The sequence below is a fragment of the Pyxicephalus adspersus genome, chromosome 3, assembly GCF_032062135.1.
Source record: "Pyxicephalus adspersus chromosome 3, UCB_Pads_2.0, whole genome shotgun sequence".
Classification (NCBI taxonomy): domain Eukaryota; kingdom Metazoa; phylum Chordata; class Amphibia; order Anura; family Pyxicephalidae; genus Pyxicephalus; species Pyxicephalus adspersus.
Window position 1 is genome coordinate 84,099,363 of NC_092860.1, and position 13,334 is coordinate 84,112,696.

Sequence of the window (13,334 nt, forward strand, 5' to 3'; positions counted from 1 at the left end):
AAAGCACAATTTTTACTACACCAGAAATTATGCATTTACTAACTCAGTTGATGATATTACACCCATGTAAGATGTGTATTTTTATGTTGCAGGGCTTAGGCACCAAAAAACCTAATTTGATCGGAAATGTTAAGATTAAAAATTCGAACCACTCTAGATGGTAAGCCCCTAACACTTAACCTTCTCCCTCCCTTAACCCTAAAACCTAATGTATAACCCAAAATCAGTCCTTAACTTTTACCATGCACACCAATTATTTATATACACATTTACACTATTTTATATTATTATTAATATTAATATCATGAAGAAACAGTATTTATCCAGCACCAACATCTTAAGCAGTGCTATACATTAAAAAGGGATTGCAAATGACAGATACAGACAGTGGCACAGAAAAAGGAGGGGACCCTGCCCAGAAGAGCTTACAATCTAAGAGGTCAGAGAAGTAGTACACAATATTATATTTATTAAACAGTATTTATATAGTGCCAACATATTTTGCAGAGTTGTACATTAAATAGTGATTGAAAATGACAGACAGATACAGACAGTGACACAGGAGGAGGGGAGGACTCTGCCCAGAAGAGCTTACAATCTAAGAGGTGGGGAAGCAGCATACGATAGGAGGGGGGATATTGAATAGTGGGAAGTAGTGAGGGTTTTAAGAGACAGAAAAAGACGGGTAGATGAGTTTGAAAATATGGGTTTTAGGTGCTCTTTAAACGTGCAGAAAGTAGGAGCAAGCCGAAAAGACTGTGGAAGACCATTCTAGAGATTTGGGGCAGCTCTAGAGAAGTCTTGCATCCGTGCTTGTGATGAGGTTATGAGTGAGGAAGTCATTAGTGGGTCATTGGAGGGGCAAAGGGAGGGTTAGGGGAGAGGGGTGTATTTTTCTAACAGGTCAGAAAGGTAAGTTGGACAAGAACTGTGGAGGGAATTGAAGGCAAATCACAGGAGCTTGAATTTGATTCTAAGGTTAAACGAAAGGCAATGAAGAGAACTGCGAAGAGATGCAGCGGAAGAGGAGCGGAGGGAAGGATGGATGAGTCTGGCTGCAGCATTCATAATAGATTGTAGAGGAGAGAGTCGGGTTAGTGGAATACCAGCATTCATAATAGATTGTAGAGGAGAGAGTCGGGTTAGTGGAATACCAGAGAGGAGGAGGTTACAGTAGTCCAGACGAGAGATGATAAGAGCATGTACAAGGAGTTTGGTGGTCTCAGGAGACAGGTAGGTGCGGATTTTGGAGATGTTGCGTAGGTGAAAGTGACAGGACCTGGAAATGTTCTGAATATGGGGGGTAAATGAGAGGGCAGAATCAAAGGTGATGCCAAGACAATGGCCCTGATTTACTACTGTTCTCAAAGCCTGGAGAGAACACACTTTCATCAGCGAAGCTTAGTAATTGAGCAAATGTGGAATGGATTTCCTAATATCAAGCAATTTTTTAGCTATTTGTTAGCAAATATTTTCAATCCTGGATCAGATCCCTTCCAGTTTTGCTGGATCACCCAGCTTCATTGATGAAAGTGTATTCTCTCCAGGCTTTGAGAACTTTAATAAATCAGGGTCAATGTGTCTGAGGGGAGGGACGAATAACACCTTCCATTTAAACTAATACAAAGCAAGTTAAAAAACAAAAGTAAGTGTTACAAAAAAATATGATTGTGAATGTATCAAAATAAACAATTGTAATTTTTGGGAGGTTATATAAATGTGCCTGGGGATACCTTCCATTATGCGGCATTGGTAACACCAGAGCAGTTACTTCAACCTTGCTTTATCAAGATTTCAAGTGGCTTAAAGCAGCCAGGCACTGACTGAATACCAAAGAGATGTCCTTGGAATCCTTAAATGAACTTAAGAACTTGTTAATCATATTATCCTTATGACTGTTATTCATTTTAATTTTTAATATACCATCATGTTAGCTTATGGGCTTATTCTGAGCTAATGTTTATCATAACAGTTCTAAGATTGCAGCTAAACTCACAATACATATATATTTCAGAACATCCAATAAAACAGCAAACATTAATGGCTAATCTTCTCAGCAAGAAAGTCACAGTGAGTTAACCTGGTATAGTACATGGAAAAGTACAGGAGTTTTATGGATAAGCTGTTTTCACCAGCTTTACATATCTACAACTGTTTTTGTGGAAGGTGACTGTGGCCCCAAGGGCCTTTAGAAATTGTTTTAGAATAGGCATTCACACAAACAAAAGGAGATCAAAGCAGTCAGATTGTGTCCTAGCAGCTATATGACAATATGACATCAATATATAATGATTTACATTAAATAGCACTGACATAAATATTAGGTGAGAAGAAAGCATTTCAATTCACTTACATAGAAAAACGCCAATATTTCTAAAGGTATATACTTAAACTACAAATTAAATTGATTACCCACTTACATGCACTCATACGTACAAAATTATACTGCTAAACGTATTCACCTAGAATATGTATGTATGTGTTTTACATATGTCAGTTACTATAGAGTTAATATTCTGGTTACTGTTTTAGGATGTAGTGACTTTAAAGCCCAAATGAACTTTCAACTTAAATCATGTACATGAAAATAAAAGGAGTGCAAAATCTCAGTCTGTTTTCTTTAGAAAACATACACAGGCTGACCTGTAAAACCTGGCCCCTTGCTCTCTGTGCAGCAGTTATAACCTCTCTGTCCAACATGTCCCTTGTTGATTTAAATGTTCTCCAGTCAGCAATGCTGATGGTCCCTACTGATTGCCAAGCTATTGGTTTGACTCAGTGAGCCTGATTTAATAAATCACTCCAAGGTTGGAGAGGATACACTTTCATCAGTGAAGCTGGGTGATCCATCAAACCTGGAATGGATCTGGTCCAGGATTCAAAACTTTTGCTAGCAAATAGCAACTGAATTTGAAGAAATTCATTCCAGGTTTGCTTGATCACCCAGCTTCACTGATAAAAGTGTATCGTCTCCAGCCTTGGAGCACTGTAATGAATCAGACTCAGTGCCCCTGATTCATCAAGCAGAATCGGATGATCGCTCGCGCATTCATATTCACGATCCAAAATCGTACGCCATCGCGCTATTCAGCAACTGAAAAAGCTCACGGCCGGAGCCGCGCATCTCCGGCAGCTTTACACTGGCGAGGTTGCATTAAAAGTCACTGTTCCCCTAAAAAATCATTCTTTCTAATGGCAAATCTAATCGCCTTAATTGGCAGATTCGCGCCCCCTATTGCTCATTATTATGAAGGCAGGAATCCGGCTGGCAGTGAGGAGGTGCGTGTACGAGCACACTCGAGTCTGGACCGCGGTAAACCGCGATCGCTGGCCGCGTGTACTTTCGCGCTTCCAACGAGCGCGGATTTTATTGATGAATCAGGGGCAATGAGTGGCATGTCAGCTCTCTGCAGAGAGAGCACTACTTTTACACGGAAAGCAAGTGTCAATTGATGCAGTATGTTGGAAGTGGACAGACTAATGAAATAAACCAACCCTTTACACAATTTTTATTTTAATAAACCAGCTTTCTGATGAAAATTAACTGTACTTTTTCTTCCATTGCATCTTGAAGTATTTTGATGATTTCAACTCAAACTTTAGTTGAGCTTTTATAGTGGCAGTCATAGTGTAAGTTTTCCAGTTTATGATTAAGTATTATTCAAAATATTATTATTATATTATTTTAATAATATTGTTTTAAAAAATTGTTTACATATAGTTTGCTTTGTAATTTGTGCACCTTTGTGTTTGGACAGAGGTTGTAGCTTGTTGGTAGATATTTTGCAACCAAACAAGTTTTTCTGCCTTTCTGTCTTGGTCAGCATGTCAGAAACATCATTTGATGAGTTGCAAGCTGATAAATTCAGTGTTTGTTTAATGTCACTTTTGTCAAGATAATTACAATTCTTGCTATCCATTTTCCAACTTGCACACATTGGTGTGGTCCTTTTGCTGACAAAGCTTTAGAAAATATGTGCCAGAAATACTCATCAAAAGAAGTTGTTCTGATCATTCTGATAAAGATGTGACACCTAGGAAAGGGGTTGTAAAACTAGGATAAAAAGGTGTTTGGGAGCATAGAGATGGTAGGAGACAGGGAAGGAGAAGGAAGAGGGGACACAGAGGGGACACACAGAGGTGTTGGTCAAAGTATGGTAACTATTGTATATAGGCCATGTCCATAACATTGCTTTATTATTTGTTTTATGTATCATTTTTGTGTATAGCAAATCTTTTCCTGCACCTATCACTCTGTATACAAAATAATCTTTTTTATACGCAATTGTTGTGTGTTCGCTCGTTTGTTGACGGCCACCTCAGAACTTACAAAGATGACATTGTAAGACCATCAAGGTCAAGGCCTGCCCTGTGTAATAGCATTTATTCTAGGCCCTATTTTCTGATAAAAGATCTGTACAAAACAACTGGTGGTTACCAGTATTGTTCGGCACTGTCTAAGGTTGACAAGCCATCCCTGCCTGCAAATGATGAAAGTTTAACTGGTCAGGTTGAAAATGTTCCACTTCAGTAATATGAGCTGTGAAGAAATAAAAGTAGTGCCATGGTCACCAGCCAACACATACCAGTAAACTTGGGTGAAAAATATCTCACAACTGATCCCAAGCTGTTGACGCTAATATATGTGCGTATATTCTGTAATGACATACTTCCTGCTATCATTTACACATTTTATTGGAAATGTCAAATTGATGTACAGAACATGAACAAGAGAATGTATACAGACCTACGCTGAATAGAGCTGCTCCTTGATAGCAATGCTGTCATCAGCAACCAATCAAAAAATAGCAGGAACCTGCTTGGGTTTGTTGTAGCAATGGACATATAACATGAAAGTCTATAGGTCTGATTTATTAAAGCTATTTCCTAGCAAATTAATTTGAAGAAATACATTCCAGGTTTACTGGATCACTCAGCTTCACTGATCAAAGTGTATCCTTTCCAGCCTCGGAGAGCTTTAATAAATCGGGCCCAATGTGTAATATTATTATCGGCAAAATCTAGTAAACACCAGATATAAACAGGTGAAATGGAAAGGAAGGAAAACATCAAAGCTTTCTGCTGTGACTCATGATTTTTTAATTGACCTTGTTGGTTTTACTTTGCCATAAAGAGGAACAAAGGTAATCTTTTATCTTTCTACCACAAACAATCGTTTTGCAATATTTTATTACAGCTTTCACTTGTTTTTGAATAGTGACTAATAAGAAAACATGTTGAAAATCTGGCCATCTGTTATATCAGCTTATTTATATGTTACTGGAAACCATGGAACAAAGTTATTTGCAGAATATTTAGTGACTTTGTCTGCTGCAATCAGCTTCATTTTGTGCTCATAACGTACATTTAAAAGATAATTTAGTTCTTTAATCATTTTAATACTCATCTGTCTTCACTCTTGCTAATTCTCCTTAGTGCTTTCAACTGGAAGCCACACAAAAACTGCTATGGTTAACCAGAACAGGCAACTTCTACTATGCATCCATAGAGTATTGGGATATGCAGCCAGGGACTTTATTAGAGAAGGGACAGACAATATCCGTTCAGCAATAAAATAAACATACATGTCTAGATGCAATTTTTAACTACACTCACCTATTTCTAGTCTATCACGGGCAGTGTTCTTCTCGGTTCTGGATCTTCAAACAACTTGATTGGCTGGGCTGGAATAATACCCACTAACTCCCAACCATGCAGATCTCTAAGAAGTAATAAATACATGGAGGTGATTCACATACACATTACACTCATGCATACACCTAAAATGAAAACTTTTGGCTCAGCCTCTGTTTTGTTTTATTGAAGCGCTAATAGGAAGGAAACTGGATGTCGGTTTATTCAATACATTTTTGTGTATTCATTTATTTTTATTATTCTACATTAAAAATGGTTATCAGGGGTTTACTGCATTATTTATTTTAAATCAAACACTGAAAAAATCTTTTGGTGGGGATACAAGCATTTTTAAGCAGTAAAGTTCTGATTTTAGTTTAGGAATGTGACTGTATGTGTTGCTTGCCAAAAAAACAAAACAAAAAAAACAACAATAGTTCACTGTCTATTAAGCTGACATGTTTTGTTTTCTGTATTTTACTCAAACAGTTGCTATTGAATGCTACTTTTGTTCAATCCCTTATCATGAGATATGCACAGACATAGTTAGAGATGTATAAGCATAGGTTCTTTTCTGATATGTGTTTACATAAAAAGTCATTAAGCATGAACTCCAGGCTTACTTTACATTTTGCAAATTTATAGATAGTTATCTCCTGTGCTGAAAATGATTAGCCTAACTTTCATGAGCATCGTGACTTTCACATAACAAGCAATAGACATTTCAGCATTCTAATGGACTACAAGGACCGTCCAGACCACCCATTGGTGCTGCCCTGACCCCCCCCCCCCCTTTTCGGCTATTTGCTCTCTGTCCTATCAGGCAATTAAAAAAGAGAGGATAAAGAAGGGGTTTAGTTGGCAATTATGTATTGTGATAACAACAAAGCATATATTTATATATCTTAGTGACAATTAAAATGTTCTTTACACTCTTAATACACTCTTATTTTATGGTCTCAACCTCTTCAAAATACGTGGGGTTTATTGAGACTAGAAACTAAGCAACAAATCCCTTCTCAGATACATAGGATTCAATGTTACATATTCAAGATTTAGCATATGGAAGCGCTCGTTATGACAGTACATGCGTTTCTCAATACCAACACGTTTCGCCTTATTGGCTTCCTCAGGGGGTTATGAGAATCACATATGGAGCCGATAGAAGTCAATTGGTAACTGTGCTGAGCTGAATGAGCAGTAGAGGGATCCTCCCTGAGGTCCCTGCACTGGCACACTACTTGCCCCAGAATCACTGGTCAGAGGCACTTTGGACTCCTTTGACTGTTTCCCAAGTACATCAATGCTTGGTGATAAAGCAAGCTAACTATACCTTTAAGAACTTGTGTAGCTTTTGCTATACATCAGCTATAGTTATATACAATTATAACAGATATCATATTTTCATGAGATTTGACAATAACTCTTAACTCTAATAACTCTTAGTGCTTTAATAACTCTAAGTGCTTAATTTTATAAACTAACATTTTAAAGCTCTGCTGCCTACAACAGCAAAGCAGAAATGTTAATTTCTGGCTGGTTATGTACAACGTTTTAATTGCCTAACTTTAGTGCTACAGGCCAGAAAAAAAGATAACACATGCTCACTGAATCTGAAACAAGTGATTTCAAAGCTTTGAGATAATCCAGAGCCATGTCAAATACATGTACGTGTAAATGTAACACCATATTTTATGAGATAAAAGCAAGACATTAGTTTACACTGTACATTACATAATGCATCATAGAGAAAAAAGACAGTATATTTAATCTGGCTTTGCTTAATTAGATAAACAGATCATGAAAGGGAACCTAATATTAAAATGTATAGTTTACATTAGTAGGGCATATACCAACATTAATAAATCACATTGTTACTAGGAGCATTAAAATTACATCTTGTTTGCCATGAGTAAAAAAAATGACATTTACACTTTGACTGGCCACACTTTACAAGAATAGCTAAAATTAAGCTTGCATTATGCTAAAGGGCTACTTCCTTACTGCCTAATATAGGCACCCTATCTCACCCAGAGGTATACTTAACTGTTGCCTACCACAATGTCTTTAACTTGTAAAGGGTACATTCCAGTTAAACTTACATCCCTACTTTAGTCTCTGTGTTCCTCCAGAAAAATTGCCACAAAACGCAATTAAGAGAAAAAGTCCACCAGGACAATGTAGGTTATGTAGGTCATGTCAGGGTCACCGGGGTTCAAACCTACTGTAAAAAACTCTCCATACTTAGGTGTCTCCCTGAGGGATATGACAAGCGTGGGTGTTCGAATTTGAGTTGTCCCTATATTTGACCCGAAACTGGCGGTTCGAATTTGGGCAGACACAACCCGAACAACACGGAATTCAACTTTGCAAATTCGTGTTTAAAAATATGTTTTTAAAAAAAGCAAACTCCAGATGAACTCTGAATAGAGTTTCTCCATTGAGAGTTCATCTAAGTTCAGTTCCCACGGTCACCGGGCTGTACTTATCAATGATGAGCGTGCGAACTTGCGGTCACATCTGATAGGAGGCACAGGAGGGCTTCCATCAGCTGTGACTGCAGATGAACTCTCAATTGAGTTTCTCCATTGAGAGTTCATCTGAGTTCAGTTCCCAGGGTCACCGTGCTGTACTAATCATTGATAAGTACAGCCCGGGGAGCGTGGGAAATTGCGGTCTTCTTCCTTTAAAACATGATAAAAGCTGATAGATAGATAGATAGATAGATAGATAGATAGATAGATAGATAGATAATACATGCAACAATGGTGACTCCAACATTTGTATCCTGTCTCACAAGAAAACTATATTGGTTCTTTAACATGGGTTATAAGCAGTGAGTCTTTTTTGGCTTCCACGCAAACATAGATCCTCAGAAGTAGATCTTCAATACTGGTGGCCTCCATGCTCCCCATGGGGAACAAATAGATCAGAAACATGGTTGATCCAGGAATAACTCACTCTTGATATCAGTGTATGGATACTCTTACCCCCCACAATTTATTTTAAATTCATCTCTTTTTTCTGATGGTTATCTTACAGCTCATTTAGACCCAGAGAAATTGCTATTTTCCTAAATATATCTTGGTTTTCAAACACATAAGTTAGCAGTTTCTGTCTGACTTCTGGAACTGGAGGCAACTGGCCATTTCCATATCCTCTCTGCATAACTTGCTCATGTGCCGTGTTCTCTAAAGAATGTCTCCTTTATAAATTATTAATGTAAATAAATAACAAGTGTTAACCAAATCCTTTCTAAAGAATAGGAATTTGGGAAAACCTTGAAATGAAGATCCTCAATAAAGCTGCAGAAAGCAAATAGTGGTTCGTTTTTACATGGTACATACCCATCTCTGTCCATTATGTTGCCACATTTTCAATATAATGCGTCCACATCTTCATGTAAGTTGGACGTGTCCAAAATTAAAGCCTCAGTGCCTGCTCAACTGCTAAACTATATAATAGCATTTGGAGACTTCCAGATGTGATTTAAATTATAAAGTGTATATATTATACACAGTGTAAGAAACATAGGAAGAATAAAAATACATATGAATACAACATGTATAAAAGCCTAAAAAGGCAGTTTCATGCATAAATTAAAAAGTAAATCCTGTATGTGATTTGAAAAATAAGAGCAACTGGTTGTGTAAGATTGTAGGAATTAGCAGTAGCTGTTAACACAAAGTCATCAGCACAAAAGACAAAATCATTACTTAGGCCATCTACAAATCTGTATATTGATTTACAAAACCTCCACAGTGGCAGTCATTATATCCCTATCATGCTCCAGGTACCTTATATCGTGTTTTCATAACAAATGACTTAGTTGTCTACTAATTGATATGTGCTTAATGGAAATGAAACACAGACATCTTGCTCTTTACCAGTTTGTAAACATCATCCTTGCTAACAATGCCCTGTGCTTAGCAACTCCAACCCCTTCCAATAAAATGCTCCATCTGTATCTGACTGGTCAGTTCACAGTACACGCCTAACAAGTTAAACCGTACCGTTCTCTACACAAACAAGAGCTTGTTGGCAGACACAAAGAGCTCCATTTACATGTAGAAATTATATTTTTTAGCTGTTTTATTCATTTTAGAAGATATACTGTATGTCTGTTCATTAATAGGTTGACTTAAGCTAACTGGTTTGGTCTCTGATGATTCACCATAGTGGTATGAACTAATTCCTATTTGGATAGTATTTTAGCTGGACTTTTACTACTGGATTTAGTATGTCAGTACAGGCTGACATTCAAAAATCAATAATCCGGTACCTTCAGATTTCTGGCATGGACTGGCATGGATTTCAGAGCGCATTTTCAAATTTACACGGTATTCCGTTTATGTTTTGATGGCGCTGTACTCCAGAATCAGCTGTTGGGTCTTGCTTGCACGTGCTTTCCTGGTCATCCCCTCTCATTTATTTGCTGCTTTATAGCCCCATTATGAGTTCTGCATTCACTTAAAGGACTGTACTGGTAGTCATTTTCTGTTAAATATATATAGCATAAATAACCGTAAAAAATCCGGAATTTTCAAAAATTCGGCACTCCCCAGGTCTGGAGTTTGCCGGATTTTTGAATGTCAACCTTTATTTTACCGCAATTACAGAGGGAGATTGAGTATAAACTGACCAGAGGGTAAAGGGGAGTATAGGAGAAGCCAGTCATAAATCTAAAAGTTAAAAAAGAAGAAGCAGCATGGTGGCTGATCATGGACAGAGGGTTGGAGGGAAAAGTAGAGCAATAGCTGAGCATGGCACAATAAGTAGATCAGGAAAAGGAGAGAGGAGGGATAGTTTATGAACTGTGCGGGAGAGGGGTTGTGGGGAAAGAATGGGGGGGGGGGGAAGTGAAAGGAAGCAGAGCAGTGCCTAGAAGTGTATATAAGAAAAGGCATATCATCGAAGATCATGAACAGCGGGAGTGAAAGGAGGCACAGTGTGAGCTGATCAAGTACATAAGTGGGTGAAAGAAAAAAGGCAAAAAGAAAAAGATTATGTACTGAGCAAAGTGAAAGAAGTCAGAGTGGGAGATGTATGTAAATGGAAGGGGGAGAGAGAAGGTAAAAAGATGGTCATGAATGGGGGACAGAGAAAGGACACATATTGGTATACTAATGAACAGGAGATAAAGAAGATGCAGAGGAGAGGAATAATATTAAAGAAAGGAATAGCTTTTTAAAAAATTAGCTCCCAAACATATGGGAAAGCAACCTGAATTTTAAACTTTCCTCCCATGCAGCACATATTTATCTTTTATTTGCACCAAAAAAATACTTGGTACTTCTAGGTATGTATGGGCATGTGAATCACTGCCTTTTCTCTCATGTAACAGTGCTGATGATTACTGATTAGCTCATTGATTTGTGTACATACATTTCACCTTGATCTGCTGATCTCTGTACACAATGGGCTGTTTACAATTGTCGGAACAGGAAAGCACTTAAAAAAGTATAAGAGCAAAGTATTTACCTGATTGCTGTTTCACACCTTCATTTTCTGTCGTTTTTATGATTCAGCCACACAAGTTTAATATAATTAAGAATTATTATTGCATGTGTTTTAATAGTACAACTGATTTTTCTAAAAAAAAAGTCCCTGCAACAGTATTTAAAAGATGAAAGTAGCTCTGGCTGCAATACTCACCTACTCTCTAGCACCATCCCCCATAGTAATTCTCTTCTACCGCTAGATGATCAAAGTCACTCTGGCTGACACCCCGTGTCATTCAACTCAGTAGTCATAGGATCTCATTCACTGCAATCATTATGTTATAATACAAAGGGGTACCGGAATTATTGTCATGAATGTGATATGACTGGCCTGAATATCAGTGAAATGGCATGTGTGGGATATGGGGTTCCAGGCGTGCGCACTGGGGCAGAATGGAAACAGTGCAGCTTCAGCAAATAAAACTACATGCTGACATAGACAAAGGCATATTTTATATCTGAAACCTATATTCTGCATGCAAATTAAATGTCATAATACTTCATCATGTTTTTGCAACATGCAATATTACAAAGATAATAAATCTGTCCCTGCACATATTTGTTTAATTTATAAAATTAATTTTTAATCCTTACAAACTCTTATTTAATGAGATAACAGATCACATTATAATCCATTCCCTATGGTTACAGTGATGTCATAAATCCTGGATTATTCTTTAGCATGTACTAGTGACTTAAATTATAAAAATAAGCATGCTGTATAGTTAGGCCAGGGTGATATAAACTGTGCAGGGCACTGTTATTTATCTATACTTAAACAGATGGTAAAATGTCTATAGTTCACAGCATAATCAATTCAGTAATTTACAACTAAGTACATATATATCAATATATAGATTATGTAAAGGTGTAGACAAAACAGAAGTCTTAATTATTGTAAGTCAATGCTTTCTACATACAATCACCTGCAATTTTATTTGGTACACTTGTTTAACTGCTTATTAACACACATATCTAATCAGCTGATCACATGGCAGCAACTCAATTTAGGCAGGTAGATCTTTTTAAGAGGACCTGCTGAAGTTCAAACTGAGCATCAGAATGGGGAAGAAAGGTGAATTAAGTAACTCTGATGAGAATTTCACACAAAACCATCTCAGAGAGTCTTAAAACAGAAAAAATCTAGCAATTCTCTGGATAAAAATATTTTTATCAATGTTTCATAAGGGTGTTTTTTTCCGTCCTCTTGACCAACTATGTCAGCTAAGTTTATATTGTTTTATGAAGGGTATGTCTATTTCCCTACAGGTTGAACTTGATGGTCTCTTTTAAACCTAACTATGTAACTATGAAAATGCCTTGTTGATGATGAGGAGAGGTTAATGTTCAGAAGAGACTGGTTGGAGCTGATAGAGAATCATTAGTAACAAGGAGCATCTCTAAATGCACAACACGTCAGCAGCAGGTGACCACACTGGGTGCCACTTCTGTCAGGTAAGAAGAGGCACCTGATGCTACAATTCACATGGACTTGTTCAAATTAGGAGAAGATTGGAAGAATGTTGCCTGTTCTTTTCAGTCTTTTCCGCTGGGACATTTGGATGGATCCATCCTGCCTGGTATTAATGGTTCAGGATAGTGATGGTGGTGTAGGTGTTTTAAAATCCACCGCCTACCTTGCTGCTAACTATGCTGACCCATCTTTTTCTGACCAGTGTACCCATTTTGATAGCTACTAGCCAACAGATTAATGCACAAAGCTGAAATCATCTCAAATTTGCAGCAACTGCATAATGCTATCATGTCATTAAGGACCAAAAGATACCTGAGGGATGTTTCCATCTTGCTGAATCTATGCCAGGCAAAATAGGGTTCAAACCAGTACTAACAAGTACCTAAAAAAGTGGCCAGTCAGTGTTTATACTAGTGTGATCTGCTGCATGTATTGAAATGCACACAGCCCATACACAATGCTATCCTCACAACCACAGCACTGAAATACCACATCAAGCACTATAAAAACTATTTTTTACCAACTCCATTAGGAAGAATCAAAATTTGCAGTACCTCAGTACCAAACATCAAAGGTGCATGCAGTGCCAAGGCAGTAATAGCATAGTCTCAAGAGAGGATAGGACTGTATGTTACCAGGGCTTCCTACCAAGAATGAAAGGAAGGCTTATAAGTGCTGTGTTTAGCTGTTAACTTTAGAAGGGGACCTTATTTTTTATTACTCCT